This window comes from Equus caballus, chromosome 1 (assembly GCF_041296265.1).
Source record: "Equus caballus isolate H_3958 breed thoroughbred chromosome 1, TB-T2T, whole genome shotgun sequence".
NCBI classification, from domain to species: domain Eukaryota; kingdom Metazoa; phylum Chordata; class Mammalia; order Perissodactyla; family Equidae; genus Equus; species Equus caballus.
In genome coordinates, this window is record NC_091684.1 from 112,890,001 (window position 1) to 112,913,359 (window position 23,359).

The 23,359-nt window shown below is 40.8% G+C and overlaps 2 long non-coding RNA genes across 2 annotated transcripts in view; one reads left to right on the forward strand and one right to left on the reverse strand.

The window, feature by feature from the left end:
- Nucleotides 1-5,350, forward strand: part of LOC106782210 (uncharacterized) — a 23,054-nt gene extending 17,704 nt beyond the window's left edge. The window contains exons 2-3 of the long non-coding RNA XR_001379122.3: nt 3,122-3,219; nt 3,675-5,350. This is a non-coding gene — a long non-coding RNA (uncharacterized lncRNA). The remainder of the gene's footprint in view (nt 1-3,121; nt 3,220-3,674) is intronic.
- The window catches only part of LOC138924153 (uncharacterized), a 36,498-nt gene extending 13,554 nt beyond the window's left edge, over nt 1-22,944 (reverse strand). The window contains exons 1-2 of the long non-coding RNA XR_011438892.1: nt 22,662-22,944; nt 17,702-18,121 (exon numbers count right to left, since the gene is read on the reverse strand). This is a non-coding gene — a long non-coding RNA (uncharacterized lncRNA). The remainder of the gene's footprint in view (nt 1-17,701; nt 18,122-22,661) is intronic.
- Between the last annotated feature and the right edge of the window lie 415 nt (nt 22,945-23,359).

Below are 23,359 nucleotides of genomic sequence, written 5' to 3' on the forward strand. Positions count from 1 at the left end.
CATGGGGCCAACCAGCGAAGAGAACTCACCTTGAAGTGAACAGCCTGTTCACAGAAATCAACCCTACACATTTGAATAAGATCTTTGAGTGTATTCAACAAGAAATATTCAGCATGTGCTTTTAAAGAGAGGAAGTGGTCAGGTACCACATATTACCAGAAGGACTCCGTGACAGATTGTATTTTCCAAAGATGGCTGCAACAATTTCCCATCCCAGACCACACATTGAGAGATGCTGTAAATTAACTTAAGGTATTTTATTTTAATATTATTTTTGATATGCTCATTTGTTTCAAATTACAAGTGCAATGCATGTTCACTATAGGAAATTTGGAAAATGCAAAAAAATGATGTGAGATTAAATAAGATCACATTAGCAATGGTATTAAAATATCTTTTGGGTGAATTTCTGTTTTCAAATGTGTTTAGCTATACAGTTCAGATACAAAATCCTAAGTGACCATGATATTAAGGCTGTGTCTTCACAGCAAAACAAAGTACAAATTGAGATAATTACTGCAAAAATTTAGGCCCAGAACCTGCTTACCTAGACAATCCCTATAATTAGGGAAAGGTGTTTGGGATAATTGCCTCAATTTACCACTCTAGCAGTTTGAGGGAATGAGGTATCAAGAATTGGTTGGCATCAGTTTTCTTTTCTGATTATACAAAATGCTTAATCAGACTACTTTTCTCAAAGTATTTTTTCCTCAATGAAAAGCCTTTTTTTAAATATTAAACTGACTTTGACTCAATTGTCAAAAGACTCTTCCCGTTTTCAATACCCAAATCACCAATCAAGTCTATCAATTTAGTTTATTTTTAAAAAAGGGAAAGAAAACCAAAGAGCAATGAAGCCAGTCAACAAATTCAAAACACACATTTCAAGGTATAAAATGGTCCCTGGACTATTTCTAACAAGTAAAATGAAACGTACCCTTCCCATTGTGCTGAGTTACGCCCCATCAGATTGACAAGGACTCATGGGGGTGACCGTTCTAGGACTGAAATTCCATTTGCCTTCATAGTATGTGCATATTGTTGGGTGGGGGGCACGGAGGTAGTCTCAGAAGGGAGTAAAGAGGGGCTACAGTCCAACAATTTAGAAGAGATTGCGAACATTTTTTTTGTCCAAGATTTAACTGAGATACGAGACTTCCAAAGGATGTACAGAAAGTAAATTTTGGAGGTGCCTCTAATTTTATCCTCTGTGTCTCGTATTAAAGGATGTTGCGTAAGTTCTCAGGTAGAGCTCACTATTAAGAATCACAAGGAAAATTGATATAGTACGAAGTAATCAGAGGAGTAAGCCAAAACTCCCTCTGGCTTCTGGTCTAATCTTGAAGGGAAATTAGATTAGAAAAAGCAAAGCTAGAACCCGGAATGGCACAGCCACACAGGCCCAGGGAAACATACCAAGGAAAAACCAGGATGGGCAGGTGGGAGGTAAGGTGAATACAGGAACCATACGCTTGAGAGGGTGGGAGATGAAGACTTGTGCCCGGAAAGGATGGATTGGCCTGCTGAGGAATAAGGAGCAGGAACTGCAAATTTATAGCGTCCAACTGGCACCCTGTCCGCATTCCTAAACCAACACTGCCATCATCGGTTTCCTCATTTTTGGTTTGTTTGTTTCTTACATTCCAGATGACCAGCTTGAGAACGGGTTGCCACTCCTTGAATCGTATTATGCAAAAAGGAAGAACATGCAAGCACAGAGAAATCCTACCTTGCAAAATGAACTCTTTGGTTAATTTAGAATTGGTTCATTTCTCAGTTTTTTTCCCCCTGATGTCAAACAATTGACTTTCCAACTGTCCTCATTCAAATGCACTTATTTGCAAAATCATGATTTCTTGACGAATAGTTGTTTGCCAAGATCTGTCTCGTGTTTCATAGAACACTTAAGTGTATTGAATGGGAAAATCCTCAAGCTTTGTTCAAAGACATATACTGCCTCGAAATGCAGCATTTTGTACTCGACACAAAGGCGACAGAGCCTAATAATCGAGATAAATACTTTTCTAAAACTCTGAGTGTTAGACCGAAGTTTCAGACATAAATGTGGCCTGTTTCAGATGTTACTGGGCAGCGGGAGATTCCTCTGATTCTTTTCACCGGAGGAAGTGTCCTGGTGAGGTGTGTGTGGTATGTGAATTAGTCAGTGTCCAATTGGGACTCCAGTTTTCCTCAGATTATCTCCCTCTCATTTATGTTTCCTGTTCCAGCAGTAACTGGAGGTGATCACAAAACAGTAGGATATTTATTTCCTGGTTTTAGCTGACTAATGAGCGTCTAAGAGACACTTGCACCTTTTGTGTGCTTGATCAGATGGTGGAATTTCTCTCTCCACTCAAGTAGTTCCTTTTCCTCTAAAATCAATCAAAACTATTTCCCAACTGGCCCCGAACTTAAATAAAATAAACCAGGGCTTTTATTCAGTAACTTTAGTATAGAATAACTGCCTTAATATTTAGATAGAAGAAAAGCAGCAAATATTAAATGATATGACTTCTTTATACAGCAAAGATAAACTCTCTTCCAAATCCTGCCAAAAGTAAGTTTGTAACTAGGGGAGAGTGAGAAGGGAGAGAAGAAAAATAAAATCCCCAAAATACGTGGTATATATGAAAATCAGTAGATAAATATAATATCATCTTGAGAATAGAAATAACAATAATAATAATGGCAAATCAGAAACGGATAGTACTAAATTTCCCTCCCTGTTCGCCACCTTACAGGATATCCCGTCTAGCTGCAGAAACAAAACATGGAAATGAATCAGTCGATAAAGGATTTTCTCCCATTAAAGATGTTGGTGATTTTGTCCCATGTAGGGGAAGTTGAACATTAGGATAGATGTTCATAATCTGCGGAGACCACAGTAGCTCCCCCACCCCACGAAGTGGGATGCAAACTTATTGTGTGTGATAAAGAACATCAAGCTAAAATAACAGCATTTATCTAAGTATGATAATACTAAATCACGCCACAGACTGACCTAAATATTTAATTTTTTCCAACATTGATAATCAATATCTTTTGACTGCCGCCCTAACTGACTACTTTTGTTTTTCTTACTAAATCTCAGAAAACTGACATCTATGGACATTTCTTATAGCTTTTCTTGGAGCGGACAGGGATGGAGAAGAAAGCAGTCATTGTGGGGATGTGGAGCCGCAAGAGAGAGAGGCTGCTTTATTCAGGAGAAATTCAGAGGTCAGTTAAAAATTGTTATTATGGGGGGCCGGCCCAGTGGCCGAGTGGTTAAGTTCGCGTGCTCTGCTTCGGCGGCCCAGGGTTTTGTTGGTTCAGATCTTGGGTGTGGACAGGGCACTGCTCATCAAGCCATGTTGAGGTGGCGTCCCATGTAGCACAAGCAGAGGAACCTACAACTAGAATATACAGCTTTGTACTGGGGGGCTTTGGGGAGAAGAAGAAGAAGAAAAAAAGAAAAAAATTGGCAACAGATGTTAGCTCAAGTGGCAATCATTAAAAAAAATCATTATGATATTTTTCATTTCAAAAAGATGTAAATTACTCTTAAACAACTCATATTTTTCAAAAGTTAAAACCAAAAATGTTAATTAGTATGATTGTGATCATTTCAAATGTATATATACGTCAAAACATCAAGTTGTACATCTCAAATATATGCATTTTTATTTTGTCAGTTATACCTCAGAAAAGCTACAAATGAAAGTAAACATCAAGCATAAAAAGAAATAAAAAGGAAAGAAGAAGAAAGAAAAGAAAGAAAGAAAAAGAAAGAAAGAAGGAAAGAAAAGAAAATGAAAGAGGAGTGAAAAGGCCCTTACATTCCCAAGGTTCCTGTGACCTAGAAATGAACTTGTCCTAAGAATCAGGTCGAAGGCATTTATTCAAAGGTTCAGAAGGACTTCAGCTTTCACTATTCTTAGAAAGATAAAGTTAGTATTACACATGTCATTATCATGTTGGGATCAAAATGGAGGACTCACTGGCATGAAATGTTTAAAGCAGGAGGTGAAGATAGATTTATGTAATGCTAATTTCAGGCAGCTTTCAAGGTTAATGCTTGTCCACATTTGCAATGGCCAACTCCCCTCACCCCAGGACCACGTGGTCAGCTCTGTACTGCTTGCCACTGGCATCAACCACTTCTGTGACGTGTTGGCTGCAATTCAACAGTGAAGCATGCATATTCTCTACTTGAGCATTTGAGGAGCCTGCAGGCAGTGAGGTATGATGCAAATGGAAAAAAAGAAAAACTGTGACCTTGAAACTCACCATCATAAGCCATCTAGGTGTCCTGCTCGGGCTTCCAAAGTGGGCGCTCAGACAGGCCACCCAAACTGCTGACATCCTTCATTGACCCTTTCAGAGCAATTGTGAACCTAATGACGTTGTTTTTGGGTTTTGGAACTGAACTTTACAGGGATTGGTTCCAATCCTGGGTGGTGCTGAGAAAACTCAAGTCTCACCAGAATTTGGCTGAGACCACCAGACGTGTTTCATGTGAGGGCCTTTTCCCATAATCTGACCAGAATGGTTTATGAATGTTCTGGAGAGCAAAACACAGGTCCCAAAGGCTGAGAAGGGTCACGCCCTGCTCAGCTAGGAGACCACACAGCCATCCTCCCTCCCTTCTGAGTATTTATAGTTAGAAAACCACACCACCCCTCTCGTTCGGAAGCTGAGGGTGAAAGTGGAAAAAGCCAGAAACACGAATTGCATCCTACAGCTGAGAAAGCCCCTCTCTTGGAAAAGCTAGAAAATAAATAAATAAAGGGGGAAATCCAAATGGGATTGCTCTTCAAACACACAAATGATCTTATGTTAACAGTTGGGATTAAACAGCTGTCTCGTGGTTATGTGATCATAACAGATGCTGTGTGCAAACGTTTCCTGCTAGCTTTGTTTTGGTTATTGCTGTTTGTGCAGTTCAATGGGCTGAATTCAGCTTAAGGGATACAGATTTTTATTATCCTTCTGTGCTGCACGGGCAGCTTCATCATCTCTTTAAGAGGAAAGGGGGCGTGTGTGAGGGATAGATGGAGGGAAATGGAGGGTGGGCTCTCCCATGTCACATTGGGAATGATGTCATATTGCTGAAATTCCAGCACACTCGTCTTAGGATCACTTTGCCGTTGAAGTGGTCCCCCGTTCTATTCTGTTTTGTTTTGGTTTTTTTTTCTCACCTAGGCTGTCCTCAGGTCTAGAGCAGTTTAGGCATCTGGAACAGAATTTATAGAACATAGAGAACGGTTCTTTTGATGACTAGCAGCTTACAATGTGGTAATGATCCCTGTTTTGTCTCACTTCCTCCCATGCCCTCCAGAGGTAAAATGTACTAGCTCATTTTTATTTTCCCTGGAAATTTCATTTCACCCTGGGAGCAGGGACCGCCCTATATATGTAAGCCAAGCGACATGGTGAACTGTCACGATTTTTTGGAAGTTCAAATCTGGAAGCCATTTTGGACTGAATTATATTACTTGTTCAAACCAAAATAACCTCTTGGCTCAAATTCCTCAGAGAATTGCCATGATTCATACACACTTTGCCTACCAACAGATTTAATTTCCATTGCTTATATTTTCCAAACATTTTTTAATACGATGTAAATGGCAGAAGTAATGTTTCTGGGTTCAGAAAAGGACCTGGCTGCCCTGAGGAGGAGGTAGAGAGAACAATGTGGGCCGTATTTAGCCGGTCTGGCATGGGCTCTGCCTGCGCATCGTGCACTGCCCCCCCCAAAGACCTCAATTTTCATCTATAAAAAGCTGATCTTCATGCACAGAGGCATGCATTCACTGGCCAGTAGCTCATCTCTACTTTTAAAAATTTTGGATAGGGGAAGGAGGGGGCAGCTTCCATTGCTTAATACCTTACCTTATGAATTATGTCTTTGAGTAAAGCATCCTACCAGGGCTTAGTCACTCCCCTCTGACTCTTTACTGAAGAGGAGGGTTTAACAATATATAAATATATCTAAGGAACCAAACTTAAATTGTAATCTTATTCTCACTCAAAAAAGGGATTTAATGATTACTCGTCAGAGTTCCCCAGCTCACAGAATGAAATTACGCCTTCTCTGATAAGTTGCCAAAGCAGTAACATTTCTATGATGCTTTAAGTAAATTTCAAAGCAACTTCCTATACATTCAATGCTTGATCCTACTCGTAGCTCTTGGAGGTATTTTCCTGGTCATACAGAAAAGCAAGCCAAGGTCCATCCTATAAGGAGAGTACCATATCTACGTCATCTAAGTTTATTCAAGTAGTAAGTGGTGAAGCCCACACTGGTACCCACATTGGGGATCTGTGACTATGGTTCAGAGACTGAGGACAGTATTTGCCCAGGGATCTCTGTTGTTGTTGTTGTTTTCATCAGGTGAGTGGGTGGGAGTGTGCTGCTCTACATCAAGCTGCCTCTGTTGCCTCTGCATCCTATAGGCAAACATCAGCATTCATCTTCTAGATGGTCTGGGTGCTCTTGGAATCCTGGAAAATTTGTTTTTGGAGAGCCTGGAAGGACTGAAGTTCAGCTCCCTTTGTGGAGCCAGCCTGTATCTCAAAACAAAAGATCCTTCCAAAGAAGATATACAAATGGCCAGTGAGCACATGAAAAAATTCTCAACATCCCTAATCATTAGGGAGATGCAAACCAAAACTACTGTAAGGCACTAGCTCACACTCATTAGAATGACTTCTAAAAAAAAAAAAAGACAGAAAATAACAAGTGTTGGTGAGGATATGGAGAAACTGGGACACTTGTGCACTGTTGGTAGGAATGTGAAATGGCACAGCCACTGTGGAAAACATTACGGCAATTTCTCAAAAAAATAAAAATAGAATTAACATATGATCTAGAAATTCCACTGCTGGGTACATCATCAAAAAATTGAAAACAGGGTCTTGAAGAGATATTTGTACACCCATGTTCATAGCAGCGTTATTCACAATAGCTAAAACATGGGAGCAACCCAAGTATCCATCGATGGATGAATGGATAAACAAAATGTGCTCTATGTGTATATACAATGACATGTTATTCAGCCTTAAAGAGGAAGCACATTCTGACTTATCCTACAGCAAGGATGAACTTTGAGGACGTTATGCTAAGTGAAATAAGCCAGTGACAAGAAGATAAATACTGAAGGAGTCCACTTATATGAGGTACTTAGAGTAGTCAAATGCATAGAGACAGAAAGTAGAATGGTGGTTGCCAGGGGTTGTGCAGGAGAAAATGGGGAGTTGTTTAACAGGTACAGGGTTTAAGGATGAGATGATGATAAAGTTCTGGAGATGGATGGCGGTGATGGTTGCACAACAATATGAATGTACTTAATACCCCGGAACTGAACACTTAAAAATTTTATGTTGTATGTATTTTACCACAATAAAAAAAAAATTAGAACAAAACAAAAGGTCCACTATAGTCACCTAAGACCTGGAAGGTTAGGTCTCCACAAACTGCTTCCCTTGACATCTTGCTCTTGCCCCTTCTCCACTGTGTCTGAACATAGAACACACTCAGCTTTTCACATTGTGCTGTACCCAGATACTACACTGTGTGCAGATTAAATAGCTGGGGAGAAGTGCAAGTGAAGCCATCAGAGAGGTTTGATTTATACCCTTTCCTTGATGATTACAAGTATCTCTAGGATCTTCATTCTTTTCAGGCTTGATACCAATTAAAATGCAAATCTTTCCAGGAGCGAATGTTTTAAGCATTTTCATCTTTGAATGAATTTCAGATCCTTTTATCTTCTACCTCTCTTTCTAAAACAAAGATGCCTTTTATTATGAAGGTAATAGGGAAAAAGGGTTAATAGCTAATACATACCAAGAGCTCTTACAAGCTGTCAAGATGGAGACAAACAGCACAACAGAAGAATGAATGTGGGTTGTAAGAAGACAGCAGAGGAGCCAATCCAGCTGGCCCCCGATCAAATAAAAACATGGTCAAAGTCACTTAGTGGCAAGAAAATGAAAATAACAAAATAGTAAGGTATCTATCACTTTATATTCATCAAGCTGGCAAATTTTTTTTTAAAAAGCTGTATCACCTATTGATGGCAGGAATGTGCAGAAAAGGGTGCATTAATACATAGTTGTAAAAATGTGAGGACTTTTTGCAATTTGGAAAAACAATCTGATGGCATATTTTAAATTCAAAGTATATCTATCCTTCCACTCAGCAGTCCCATTCTTAGGAATCCATCCCAAGAAATAAGAGTCTTCCTCTTTTAGGAAAGTCATGGGACATATATCTGAGGATGTTTGCTATAGCACTCAAAGTGACAAAAAATAATAATAAAAAAAAAAGATTCAAGCTCAGTACATCCATGACATGGATTATAATGCAACCACGAAAAGAAAAAAAATTTCAGCCATATCAGATGACTCAGTTGGAATTCCATGAAGAATTGCTGAATAGGAAAACCCTTGTGTAGGAAGTATAGCTCATTTTAGAAAAACAAGTAAACACACACATGCACGCACACACACACACATGCACACACAGACATGTACTCTCTATATCCACCCACAGAGGATCCTAGGATTATATTTGAATAAGAATATATGTGCTTGAAGACATATGGAAGGTTTATTACTAGGTAATTCATATTATTTCTCTGTGGAGAAGTAGGCTAATGTGAACAGAGAAAAGAGAAGAAAGTGAGTTCACAAGCTAAAAAGAAAAAGAAAAAATAATGGCACCAAAATGAAATGTGTTTGCTGCATTGCTTTTTTTTGTATATGTGGGTATACATATAAAGAAACTTCTATGGAAAGATAAAGCCAAAGTATGACATTTTTCATAACAAAAAACCTGGAAAACATGAGGCTTCTTGAGAGAGACTATCTGCCACTCTTAAGATTATTATAATAATTTTCTCAGTTAAAAATAAAGATCAGTGACTCAGGTCATCCACTGTGAGTTTTGATGATGCAGAAAACTCACTTGGCAATTTCCTTAGGAATTAAACAGCTATCCTTTTGCTTTTCTGTGTGTCTCTGGTTCTTGGAAGCAGAGGCAGTGAGGAGGGGATAGTTCAGAGTTCAACATTGTGTCCTAAAAGTGTAAATACTGATGTCATTTGAAACAAGCGCTGAAACAGAACATCATCAGTTGTTGTTTTAAGTAGTAATCAAACACAAGTAACCAAGTTACATCACACAACACTCATATCCTGGCTCCAGGAAGGAGTCTTACAGAGAAGTAGCTGAAGGCAGCAATGCAGGACACACCTCTCAACACATAATCATCCTCTAAACTGGTTTCCTAATTTGCATTTCTAAAATTGGAATACAGTTTGCAAAAGGGCAGAAAGGGCTGTTTAATGCCATGAAATTCCCACTCCTGATTTCTTAATTTTGATTTGTCTCTCAGTTGACCAGTACATAAGTGTGAGTTTATTTTCAAATATCATGATACAGGGGCCGGCCCAGTGGCATAGTGGTTAAGTTCACATGCTCCACTTTGCCAGTTCTCCAGGGTTCCTAGGTTTGGATCCAGGGCACGGACCTACACACCACTCATTAAGACATGCTGTGGTGGCATCCCACATAGAAGAACTCGAAGGACTTACAAACAGGATATACAACTATGTACCTGGGCTTTGGGGAGGAAAAAAAAAGAGGAAGATTGGCAACAGATGTTAGCCCAGGGCCAATCTTCCTCACCAAAAAGCACACCTTTAAACAAAATCATGCTACATGGATGATCATTTTCAGATTATGTGAAAATGTACCTATGAAGCCTTTATATACTAGAAGAAACTTGATTAGTGACAATATAGATGAGTCACAGTCCAGTTCCCATAGAAGTGAGAAGAAGCTTTTCCCTTATCTTCAGCATTTTCAGCAGAAAAATCTGAGGTCAGCCCATTTTGCTATTTTATAGGTAATTTTTCCCTTTGCATTCCTGTGTACTTATATGATATTTACTCTAATAATTTAAATCTTTTCAGTGTATTAATTTTTTCATTGAGGTTGCTTGTACTGCTATGGATCCATTTGATATGCATATTCTAGCTTTTATTATGCAGTAAAGTTTTCTTTAATCTTATCTTTGAATATTGTTTCTGTTCCAGTTGTCCTGTCTTCTTCCTCCGGAACTCTTATAAATTCTTAGATTTGGTCTCCATTTTGTTATTAACATCTACTATACTCTTAAAAGTATTTTTTCTTTGAGAGCTTCAGTGTCTGAGGCTTGTTTTCATTATCACCAATTTTTTGTGGGTTTTTTTCAATACACTTCTACCCTAGGTGCTATCAATTCTTGTTTTAATTGTGCAATTGTATTTTTAGTCTAATTTGTGTAACTGCTGTGATAGGTCACAGTTGTGATACTATGCAAAGTTCAAGTGTTCAAAACTGGAAACTTCTTTATTTTATAAGTTAGCTTAATTTCTCTCAAATAGTCCCCATTTCCACAGATGACAAAATACATAAAGTTATTATTTCCAGGAATACTCCTTAAGTATTAGTTTCCTATTGCTGCTATAATAAATTTAGTGACTTAAAACAACATTCATTTACTATTTTACAGTTCTGGAGGTCAGAAGCCTAAAACTGGTTGACAAGGCTGTGTTCCTTCTACAGGCTTTAGGGGAGAATACATTTTCTCGCTTTTTCCAGCTTCTAGAAGCCTCCTGCATTCCTTGGCTCACGACCCCACATCACTCTAACCTCTTCTTCAGTCACATCCCTTTCTCTAACTCTGACCCTCTTACTTCCTTCTTATAAGGACCTTTGAGATTACATTCGATAATCCAGAATAATCTCCCCATCTTAAGAACCTTAATCACATTCACAACATTACCTCTTGCCATGTAAAGTACCACATTTACAGGTTTGTAGAACCAGAACATGGACATCTTTGGGAGGGAATTATCCAGCCTACTACAGTTAAATTCATATGTGATTATTTCAGTCACTGGCAAGTTTACAAATGCCCACTAGGTCTTTTCTTCTAATTTCTCCTTCCAGGTCACTTTAAATCCTTGAGGATGGTTGCCAGAAAGGGAAGCTGTATCTTTTACTATATCCCTTTTTTTTTTTTATCAAGTTAATGATAGGTTACAATCTTGTGAAATTTCAGTTGTACGTTAATGTTTGTCATTCGTATTGTAGGTGCACCACTTCACCCTTTGTGCCTACCCCCCCACCCCACCTTTCCCCTGGTAGCCACTAATCTGTTCTCTTTGTTTTACTCTATCCTTTTATAATAACTGGTAAACAGTGAGTAAACTGCTTTCATAAGTTCTGTGAGATGCTCTAGCAAATAAATTGAATCTAATGAGGAGACTGTGGAAACCTTGGACTTAAGGCCAGTGGGTCAGAAGCACAGGTGACAACCTTGACTTGCAAATGGCATCTGAAGTAGGGGAAGGGGGCAATCTTGTGGGACTAGGCCCTTGACCTGTGGGATCTGACTTTATATCCAGGAAGATAGTGTCAGAATTGAGTTACATGGTAGGACACACATCTGGGGTCACAGAGAATTACTTGGTATGGGACCAAACCCCACACATCTGGGGTCAGAAGTGGGCCAAGTGTGGCAGTAGTGTGACAGTAAAGGAGAAGCACACCAGGTCCAACACCAGGTCTTCTTGTGTCTTACTGATCAAGTCAAACTGTTCCTCAGATGTTTTTTTCTGGTTCTGGCAATGAACCACATGCCATTTATCGCTTTGACAGTAGAATTTTCTTGGCGCTCCAAGTTATTGTTGATGTTTCCTGCTCTTACCCATGCTTAACCCTCCATCCAGAGCTAGTGTTAAGTGGAGCACTCTGGGACATCACTGTCCACTTGGGGGCTGACTAAAATCTCTTCTAAGAGCTTCAGCTGGTGTCAGTTCCATGCCAATGGTCCTCCCTCAGTTCCCAGTATTTAGCACCAGTGACTCTGCTAGAGAAAAATTGGATCTTATCCTAATCCTCCTGCCTGGTATGTGATATAACAAATATATATAAAAATTACGCCTCATAGAATTTACCACTCCTCTGAAAGACTCTTCCTGTAGGCATCACTCCTCCAAAAGGGAAATTCGCTATGGTCATTCCCCACCTTAGGCCACAACAGCTCTCCCATTACATGTGTCTCCTTATCTGTTTCAGGGAAATATAGAATTCTCGTCAATGCAAAAAAGGTAAGTATTAATTGGCAGGAAATGGAAGAGGGAAACTGAATTTTGAGAGCCTCAAACAGTCTAGCTACCTATCATTTTGCTGCAGAGCCTAAAATGTGGTTCTTACGAAAGGAGGCAGGTGTGGGGAGTTGGTAGGAGAAGAGCAGTGCAAAGAAAGGATCTTGCAACTTACATACTGAGAGCATAGCATGGATGCCCTCAGAAATGTAAAGGAGAAATCAGTCCATGACCCATGCTTTGCCTGCTATGCTATGCCTTACATTCTGAGGGCATAGCATAGGTGATGGGTTGATTTCTCTCTCCTGGCCATTTCATCAATCTTGCACTTAGTGGAAATTGTTCCCAATTTCACTAAAAGTTGTCTGTTGACGGCAGTGTTAATTTTTATCTTTTTCCATTATTTCATAGGGGTGGGGGCTATTATTCAGATGACATTTTAAACCAAAGTCCTGACACTTTCTTTTGTAGGAGAAGACAAGCAAGGACTGGAGAGAAAGGGGAGATGGAAGACGTGGAGAGAGGAAACTGCAATGGGGAGCAGCAAGCATACTTGGAGGAATGGTTGTGGGTCCTGAGTCTTATAATGTAAACTAGCACAACACACCTCAAACAGAGACCTCTGCTTTGAATTCTGCATACGTCCAAATATATTTGTAAAGTCTTGTAGCATCATTCACTTAGTCACAGCCTTTGGATGCACTCAGTTTTTTCCGGCCATCAGCCCCCTCCCTTCCTTTCCAGGTCAGAATGTTTTTCTCCACAGCTAAACTCACCTGAATCCTCTCCTTCAACTGGATTCTTCCCTGGACCTCTTTATCAAGACCATTTTTTTTTTCTGCAGTGACAGATTCTAAGTGGCTGCTCCCTATTTCTCAGTCATTTCTAGCTGGTTCATCCCTGGACACTTAATGTCCTCCAAGTTGCCCCTGAAGCGCTGTAGCCCACAGAAAATCATTCTGCTGTCACCTTGAGTTCTAGTAAAAGCATTTCCGCTCTTCATTCTTGTTCCCACCTGTTTAAACAGCCAGGCTCCCAGCCAACACCTTGTTACAGGATCCATGGATCAAAAGTTTTTCCAATTACTCTTTCAAACACCAGCTCATTTACGTTGTTTAGGCTTGCTTTGTTTTATTTTCTTCCAATAAATAGAAAATGTTTGGGGAAGATTATTTATTTATTTGTCATATTCCCCTTAGAATTTTGCTTAAATCATTGAGTGAAACTGTCAGTCCTGTCTAGGTGGGAAGAAAATTGCTCAACCCTCCTTCTCTGAGCCTCTTGGCTATTGAGACCCTGGACCCTTCACAGCTCCTGCTAGTTTGGCTTCATGTGCTTAATTTCGTCTTATTGCAGGCCCAAGGTACCTAACCTGCTTTCCATAGCTTCTCTTTTTTTCTTAGACCTCTTCGTCCCCAAGGACCAGGATACAGTCACCACAGCTCTCGGTGGACTTGTAGCTTCCAATAGTAAGCTCAAAGATTCTTTCATTTTATTTAATAGTTTCATAAAGAAGCAATGGGGATTGCAGTTCTTTGCAAAAGTTGACACCCAGGGCATGTTTGTGCTATGTTGGAAACATCCTTGTTTCAATTAAACAGATACATAGCATCTTCATAATAGCGACCACTAGTTTCCACCTCTTTCTTCAGTGGTATGCAGCTGTTTTGTTCACAGGGTACTCTAGGTCTCAGCTTCTGGAAGTGAAGTCTCCTTTGTTCTGGACTGGGGAATAAAGTCTGCCTCAACTTACATGCTAGATGCTAAATTAAGCTACTTGGACTCAGGCCTAAAACAGGATTCTAGGTCTGGCAAGATTCACACACACTTCTACCTCAAAACTGTTTCCTAATTTTCCACTGAGGTGCAGGTCCACAGGTTATGCACTCTGATTTTACTATATGGTGGCACGTCCCCGTAGCCTTCCAAGATTCTCTTCCTGAGTTCCAGATAAATGTACAATGTCATTTGTTTTTTTTTTTTTTTTGTAAGGATCCAAGACTTTCCACAAAGTCAGAGTTGGACATACTGCAAACCACCCTCAAGGTAATGTGGGCTCCTCCCAACCCAGATGAATAGTTCCTAAATAGTATAATGAGGAGAAGTGAAGGCAGAATGGGAAGATTATGTCAGTGGGGGCTGATGTTATCCAAAAATTAGAAAATCACCCTTGTCTCATCTTCTACAGTCACCTGAATTGGCCTCTGAGCTTTAAGAAGAGATTTTTGGAAATCAACATGGAGTCCATTACCATTCAGTCATTTAACAAATACGTACTGAGCATCTACTCCATAGCAGCCATTTCCTAAGTACTAGGCATACACGGGTAATCAGGCAGACAGAGCCACTGCTCTCAGGCTTACAGCTTTAAGAAGGAGACATACAGTTAACAAGTTTGGGTTTTTTTTTTTTTTTTTTTTGGTGAGGAAGAGTAGCCCTGAGCTAACATCTGTTGCCAATCTTCCCTTTTATGCATGAGGAAGATTGTTTCTGAGCTAAAATCTGTGCCAATCTCCCTCCATTTTGTATGTGGGATGCTGCCATTGCATGGTGCGTAGGTCTGCGCCCGGGATCTGAACATGCCAACCCTGGGCCACCGAAGCAGAACACCGTGAACTTAACCATTACACCACCAGGCCAGTCCCAACAAGTTTCTAAATGTATCATTAAAAATAATAAGTACTGTACAGCATTGTACATAACAGCCAAAAATGAGGAACAATCTAAATGACTACCAGCTGGTGAATAGAAAAACAAACTGTGGTATATCCATACAATGAAATCCTATTTGACAATAAAAAGGAATTAAGTACCAGTATGTGTTATAACACATATGGATGGACCTTTAAAACATTATGCTAGGTGAAAGAAGCCAGATGCAAAAGATCACACATTATATGAATCCATTTGTATGAAATGTCCAGGAGAGGTAAGTCTATAGAGACAGAAAGTAGGTTAGTGTTGTTTGGGTCTATGATGGGAATGAGGAGTCATTCCAAATTTGTATGAGGGAAATATTCTAAAATTGAATTGTGGTGATGGTTATACAACTCTTTAAGTTTACTTAAAATATAAAACACAAATGTACGCTTAAAAGAGGTGAATTTCATGGTATATAAATAATACCCTTAATAATGCTGTTAAAAAATCTTTAAAAATTAGTTGCAACAATAAAACTTAGGCATTATTACTTGAAAAATAATTATTTTTCTAAGGGACTAAGTGAGGGGAAAGTGATAAAAGATTAGTGTGCATGTGTAAGTATCTTCTTAAATAAGGCAGCCAGTGAGGGTTTTGCATAGGCAGTAACCTTAAGGGAGATCTGAAGAGTGAGAAAGAGCCAACCACAAGAACCACTGATGGAAGAGACCACTAGGGACAAGGACGACCTTGCACAAAGGTCTTGGAGTTGGAAAAACTTTGGCCTATCTGAGGGACTGAAAAGAAGCTCATGTGAGAAGGAACAATGTTGTATGGGGCCATATGATATTAAAGAGCCCAGATTCTGTTCTTAGTGGAATATGAATCTACTTCAGATCTTGGAACAGCAGAACTGCATGCTTTATTTCTTTAGATTAATCGAGATTGAACAGAGTAAGACTAAAAGGGAAAAACTCAAATCAGATGCTGTTTCACAGCCCAGGAGAGAGATGATATTATCTTGGATGAGGGTGGCAGAAGAAAAGATGGACAGAAATAGATGCACATAATTTTTTAAGCCTGACATAGGTCCAACCACAATTGCTTTAACACTTGGGTTTTGAAGAGTAAGGTAGAAAAAGGAATCAAAGATGACTTCCATATGCGAGATAAAGAATTTACTAAGATGAGAAAAATTGAGGTAGGAACAGGTTTGGGGGACAGGAGAACCAAGAATTCCATTTTCGACACATGAAATCTAAGATGCCTATGACATAACAAGGGGAGTGATGGAGAAAGCAATTGAAATATAGATTTGTAAAGGAAATGGAGGAGGAGCAACCAGAAAGGCTGAAGAAAACTCAGGAGTGTGTGATATGACAGAATCCTAGACAAGAGAGACTTTTGAGAAAAATAGAGTGGATAACGATGTTGGGTACGATGATAACTGGCAAAATGGAGGTCAGGTTGGTGAGCCTGACAAAAGGAGTTTCCATGGGGATGATGGTAGAAGCCACACTGAAGCTGACTGAGACACGAAAGGAGTGAGGACGTGAGGACTGTGTATGCAGATGATTCAAAATACTTGACCTTGAAGGGAAGCTGAGGATGTGGCCATAGTTTTAGGAAAATGAGGGATTGAAGGAATGTTAGTACATCAGTTAGGATTAGTTTTGGTTCCAAATGATAGAAAACACAACAACAACAGTTTAAATTAGATAGATGTCTATTATTCTCCCCCATTACATTAGGCCGTAAGAAGTTCTGAGCTGCTGTGGTGGCTCCCCAAACATCAGGGGCCCAGATGCTTCTACTTTACAGCTATGTCAACATCAGCATGGGAGGAAGTGATGAAAAGCTCTGCTCCTCTCATTTTAAGGATGCTTCCAAGAGTCTGAAATACTGCGTCTGCTTACTCAATCACATGGCCACATCCAGATGCACGAGAAGCTGGGGAATGTTGTCTGTTCCAGGTGTTTATGGACTCAGCTAAAAGCATAGGTTATTTAATCAAGGGAGAAGGGAACAATGGATATTGGAGATTAACTATCATCCTTTGCCAAAGACAGGGTTTGATTTTTGTTTGTGTATTTGTTTGATTTTTTTGTTTAAGTGTTTATACCGTGTAGTTTGTAAACTGACCCAGTAAAGGAGTGTTGGATGCAGGAGGGCAATGGACTGAGGTCCAGAAAATCCTTGAGAAGGATGAGGCGATAGGATTCAGAACCTAAGTGAAGGAACTGGCCTTTGAAAATAGAAGGCACATTTCATGAGTTGCAATTTTGAAGGAAAAAGATAAGAGAGTGCAGATACAGGTTAGTTTCAATATTTAAAAATTACGTAAAAGATGGGAAAGTCCCAACTGATGGCAGCTATCTCCCAGGTGATGTTTGAAGTAAGGTCAGCTTGGAGTAAACTGGAGGTCTCAGGAGAGAGAAGGCATGGAATTTTTTACTGTCTTGCTTGGTAGGGAAACTCAGCAGAGCCACAGGGCAGTGTAAGAGCCCCTTTGAGGCTTGGGATTTTATTCCTAAAGTGAACCCAAGGTCAGCCAAGGTCAGCCCACATTAGCCAAGTGAAGCTCTGACACAGGTAAGGAGAAGACAGATGGCTGAGTTAATCCAAGGTGAGGGTTTGGCAAGGCAAGTACCAAGAGAAGCTAGCGAGTGTGAAGTTGTTATAGAAACTTGCAAGGAAGTCACCGTTACATCATCAATCAGTTCCAATAACAGCTGTTTATTTATTTAATGCCTCATTTGCAGAGGGCACTTTTTATTTATAAGGATTGATATTTTGTAGCTTCTCTTTGCTGTTCATTAAAAGTAGTTTTTAACTTTCATGGCTCATAGGACGTTTTTCTGTACATATGAAATTGTTCCTAATTTTAGGTCCATTTCCCCAAGTGTTATTACTTTTACCTCTGAAGAAAAATAGTCCTGCAGTTTCCTCACAGATCATTTCATACTCTTGTCACCTTTTATCTTCCTCCTTTGCAGAACAAACAACTCACTTAATATGTCTCAACATTCCACTGCTTATATCATTGGGTTCCTCTTCTTGGGACCCTCTCCAAGTTCTCAAGGAAACGGGGGAGTGAAGGTGAATGCAGAGGTTTCACTCTCCAAAGGTTAGTAGTTGAGGCTTCATTTTTATAAGGCATCATGAAAAGAAAGATGGGGACAGATGAAGAAGAAACGGCTCTACAATCTTGAATGCTCCCATCCTGGGGCAGGCTGGGTGGCCCTTAACAAGCTGCCCGGGGGTTCATTTGTACTTCCAGTGGCACTTCTTCTCTTGAAGCCATTTCCCCAGGAGACTAGGTTCCCAGGCCAATATACCTAGATGGAAACAAATGCCCTGATTGGTACCAAAAAAAGTCCAGTGCTGCGTTGTTGAATTTTATATTTACATTAAGAGTCGATTTTTAATCAAACTTATGGGAGAACCTAACAATTCCTTTTAGCACTATTCTCTGGGAAAAACAAGCTTCAAAACATGATTTACATCCAAGTTGCAATATGGAGAAAGTAGATAAACTGAAGGATAAGGGACAATTCCTGGCCCTTAATTTTCTGATTCCTGGCCCTTTCTTGTGTTGTTCCAAGAGTGGTCTGCCATGATATCTTGGACTTCCCTACTTTCTAACTACTACCACGGTATTCCTCATCAATTTCCTGGGAATCATGAGGACTACTAAGACTCGTTCCTGTTTTGTTTAGTTACTAAATTTGTCAATGGGGTACAACCATATTTTAAACTATTTCTGTAAGAATACTATTTCAAATTTCTGATGTAATTTTGTATTCGATTTCTAGTTTCCAGAATATGTACTTAATTTACGGTCATCCCCAAAAGTTGGAAAACAAGTTCTTGGTTTCAAGCTCAGCTTGCTTGGCACCACATTGTACAGAATAGATGGTAGGACGAGGTGCCTGTGAGAGCCAGCTCCACAAGCCTGTCCAGGCAGTAGCCACTGGGACTTGGGAGTGACCCAGGGTGCAGACAGCCCTTTCCCTAGGCTTATTCAAAAAAAAAGTAAATAAAATATATATGATCTATATAAATATGTGCACATATATGTGCACATGTATATAGACACACATATGCATAAGTTGTATAATGTATTCTATATGGATAAATATATAAATATATATTATGTACATATAAATTTAAAATGCCTCCTGATTTACTATTTGATTAAAATCTAGAGACACTACTATCTAACTTCTGCATTAATTGTCCCCAAAAGCAAATGAGAAGTAACAGCAATAATAACCATTTCTTTCAAGGAAAAAAAATGCCTTTGGCCATTTATTCTAAAACACTTCATTAATTTATCACCAGAGTTATAGTCTCAATGTCACCAATATCTTTTCTACTGTACTTTTGAACAGATAATTTCTCGTACATTTGCAGAATGTCAGATTCCCAGGCAATGTCCCAAGAGATCAGGGCACTTGTGTACCTGGCATTTGGCTCCCTAACCATGCTCTGCAGACTAGATGGAGCGTGTGAAGAAAACAATGTCTCTATCTGTCTTTGTCTTTAAGAAAGTGAGTGATCGTCTCTCTCCTTGCCTATTCCCTCCATGGAGAATTTACTGGCCCCAATTTTTAAAAAAGCTCCTACCACACTCCCATTTTCTGTAACTGCAATTAGTTGCAGGTACAAAATTTGGAGCAAAGAGGCCTCTCGTGGCCTGTTGTGCCTGCAGTTATCCAACTGTGGCTGCAGTTTTTCAGTGCACAACTGATTGCACCCACAAAAAGAAAGACTACACTCTGAAAATGGGTCCCTTTAAGACAGTTGGGGGATTGCATGCCTCCAGTTGGCAAATTGCAATCTTTTATAGGGGCATAGCCATCTCTCCGGCTCGTACTACAAGCCTGAAATCCAGGTTAGGCATCTCAGGTGAGGGAGAGGTCCCCATTGGAAAGTGGGTGCAGAGGCCCCCTACTCCAACCCGCCCCCAGTTTCACCTTGAGCTACTGGTGGACTGTGCATTAGTATTCAGCATTCCTGACTCCATCTCCTGCTTAGTTCACCAGTCACTCTCCAAAAGGGTTTGAGGAGAGAAGCTCGGTCACACTGTCAATATAACACATTTAACCAACTCTAAATTTGCTTTAAAGAGACAGCTACGAAGATTGACTTTTGCAAAGTGACTCCACCATCCAGCCAAAGACGTCCATTTGCTCCCGACTGTTATTAACTGTGTCACTGAGTACATAAGAAAGGGTTTTGAAGGAATTCCAGTGTGAATCCACTAATTCAATAATCCAATAACATAAATTCAAGTAATGGATATTAATCCTATGTTCAAAACACTCTCACAACTTTTATATCTCTTTCTCAAACAGACCGAGCATGCGTCGCGAAGGCTCCTGATGAAATAATAAAACCCAATTCTCATCTAGAAAAAAGAATCATTATAGGAGGATGGTAATTTACTTTATATGACCTTCAATTGATTATTCTGTGGCTGCTACACAAATATCACAGGAGCTATTGATCGTAAAACTTACCAAATAGATCTCTAATAGCTTTTACTGGGCAGAAATAATTATGCTTGCACTGTGGTCAAACACACATAAACCAATGTGGAGGTATTAATGTATGGGATTATTACCCATCTGTCTGCGAGGTATGGAGAAGACCCTTCATGGGAACGCACTATGTCTAAGCCCCATGAAAGCTCAATATCCGAGCCAACAATTACAGCCAGTTACACGGAAAAATTGATTACTGTAACTAAAAGCTAGAGCTGGAAAGCAGAGGCTGCAGCTTGCTTCATAAAAGCAACATAATAACGAGAGATATCCTAATTGAGGGGGAGTCCTACTGCAGTGGCTGCGTGGACGCAGAAATTGAATTTCCCTGTGGTGTTGGCAGCCGAGTGACTTTTCAGAGTCAAGAGCTTTCTATCCGGCCCAGATCAAGATCAATGATCAACACCCGTAAAAGGTCAGGGTGTCTAATCAAAGAACAGATCATCTGTCTCTCAAGGAAAAGTGTACAACATAATCCAGAAACACGGCACTGCTGGCCGCAGAGAGCGAGAAAAACCCAGGGAAAGAGAAACTCCAGTTCCACTTTGGTGAACAGGAAGAATGCTCTGCTCATACCAAACGGGGAGGCAGACTCCGGCGGGCGATGCGTGGCTGCTCAGGTAGGCCTGAAGCAGACGAACGAAAGCCATAAGTTGAAGGAGGCCCTTCTCCAAGTTCTTAGAAAAATAATTTAAACTTCAAAATTCTTCAGCAAGTCTATTACTTGCCCTACATCCCTTCCCCAGCTAAAGCCAGTATTTTAAATAATAATGAAAACACATACACATCAACAGCAAAAAGCAACAAAAAACTGCTATCAAGATATTAAAACGAGGAGTGACACATTTTTAGCACACAGAATGAATAGACCAGAATGCGAATAGGAGTGAGGGATGGCTGAGAGTAAAAAAGAGAGATTTTGTTTAACCAGTGTGGGCTTTGGGTGTGTGTACTTGATGGAGGAGAGTAGAGGGTAAAGGAGCTGGAACAATTGTATCCCACGAAACAGAAGGCTATCCCACGAATCCCATTCATGCATCCCATGAAACAGAACAGAATTGGAATGCGCAGCTGGAGGGCTTCACATTCCAATGACTGGAAAGGTTTTCCAAAGTACTTATGTCCAGACCACACCCCAGACCAAGAGAATCAGAATATGGCTCTGGGAATTTTCTTAAAAACCCTCTAGGTGAGTTTCCTGTGGAGCCAGGATTGAGAACCTCTGACTTTGAGGAGAGACCCTTCTTAGCCACGGGAGGTCTCTAACGGATGAGGAACCTGGAGCTTCCCAAGTTGACCCCTCCTGCTGCAGCAGTATGGCTCACGTGTCCATTTCTCTCCCCTTCTCGGCATTATCAGTTCCAGTTGTTAAAGGCAGGAAAACTGGAGTCACCGCTTTCTCTCTTTGTCATGATTTATGATTCAGAAGCAAGACAGGGGTGGAGGGTTGGGGATGATGCTTGCTGCTGTGCTTGCTGTTATCTTTTTTTAAAGAAATATGCTTTTCCGAGAAACCTTGAAGCCACGGGCAGGGCTGTCTGTTTTTTGCCAAGGCCTTGCCTGGACATAATTGACATCCACATGGACACACTCTTGGAACGGATAACGGGGAGGGGCAGGGATTCTGCTTGTCCTCAGTTCTTCTCAAATTACATGATAGAGTAGATGTTTTGGATCCTTTAAACCAGAAGGACTTGTGGAGTCCAGTTATGAAATCCATAACGTGTTAGCAGGACTGATGTAGCTGCCTCCACAGAAGAGCAGGGAACTCAGCACCACCCTTAAAGGCAAGGTGGTCACACAACAATCGGTTTGCAGTTTTGGAAAATGAAGACCTCCCTGTGGTTTGAGATTCTACCCTTTTTTGGAATTGTTACAATCTGTTTCTTATGGCCCTTGAGATCTAGCTTAGGTTTGGGGGGTACTTTTTGCACCCTATAGAGACTAATTATTAGCTTTGGTTTAATATCGTTCACTTTGGTCTCGAGGGAAAACTGCCTGAAGTATGCACAGGCCATGCCCAATTCAGACTTCGCTGGCAAACTCCATCATGGGTTCACACTATCAAAGAAACAGACCAGAGGCAACGAATTCTGTCCCTAAAATGTGCTCTCACTTACTCTCCCCCTCCAAAGGTAAGCATCGTAATTCTTCCACTTTGCAGAGACTAAACCCAGGGAGGGCCCTGTGTCCACGCGCATGGGTGACAGACCAATCCAAAGCGGGCGTGCGCATTAAGGGAGAACGTGTTCTCCCACCTTCCTGCTGCCCCCTTCGCGGCCAACAGCGGGCTCAGCGCGCACACCGTCCCTGTCACACGAGCGTTTACCTGTCTGTTCTGGCCTTGGAGAACGCGGGGGCTCACGAGGGCGCCTCCAGCCTGGGAGGCGCGGCGCGGAGAGCAGGAGGGCAGCGGCGGGCTGTCCGGCAGGTGCGACCCCACCTGCCGCCCGATTGGCCGCGGCGGCCGCGCGCACCGGGAGGAGGCGGGTGATGGATGGCCTGTCTGCGGGCCGGGGTCCGAGCAGCGGGGGCCCGTGAGCGTAAAGAGAAGCGTCCTCCCCGCCGCTCTGCACCGAGCCCCCGGGAGAGCGAGATGCCTGCACAAAAGGACCGGCTTGGAATGTTTCGATGTTGAAGATTAGTTTCTATTACATCTCGGTGGGAGAAAGGAAAAAAGCGCTAAGGGAAAGTGGAAGGCGAAGAACTTCGCATAATTTAGGACTGTTGACAAATCATTTCGCCATCAGAACAATCCCTAAGCCGACCCTTCCCAAATTGCAAACAGTTTATAACTCCTATTTGTCATTTATGAGAATGATGCCCTATCAGTATCTGAGAAATAATATGAAATCAGACCTGAAGAGGTGCATCCTCTTATCTCAGGTAACATTAAAAGCACTGAAAATAGGTTTCAAAAAATGGGGGCTGGGTGAGGGGACAACACCCTTTAGATGGTCTATGCAAGATAAAAACGGAAGACAATTGGATATTAAACGCTAAGAAAAGTTTATTCCAAAAAGAATA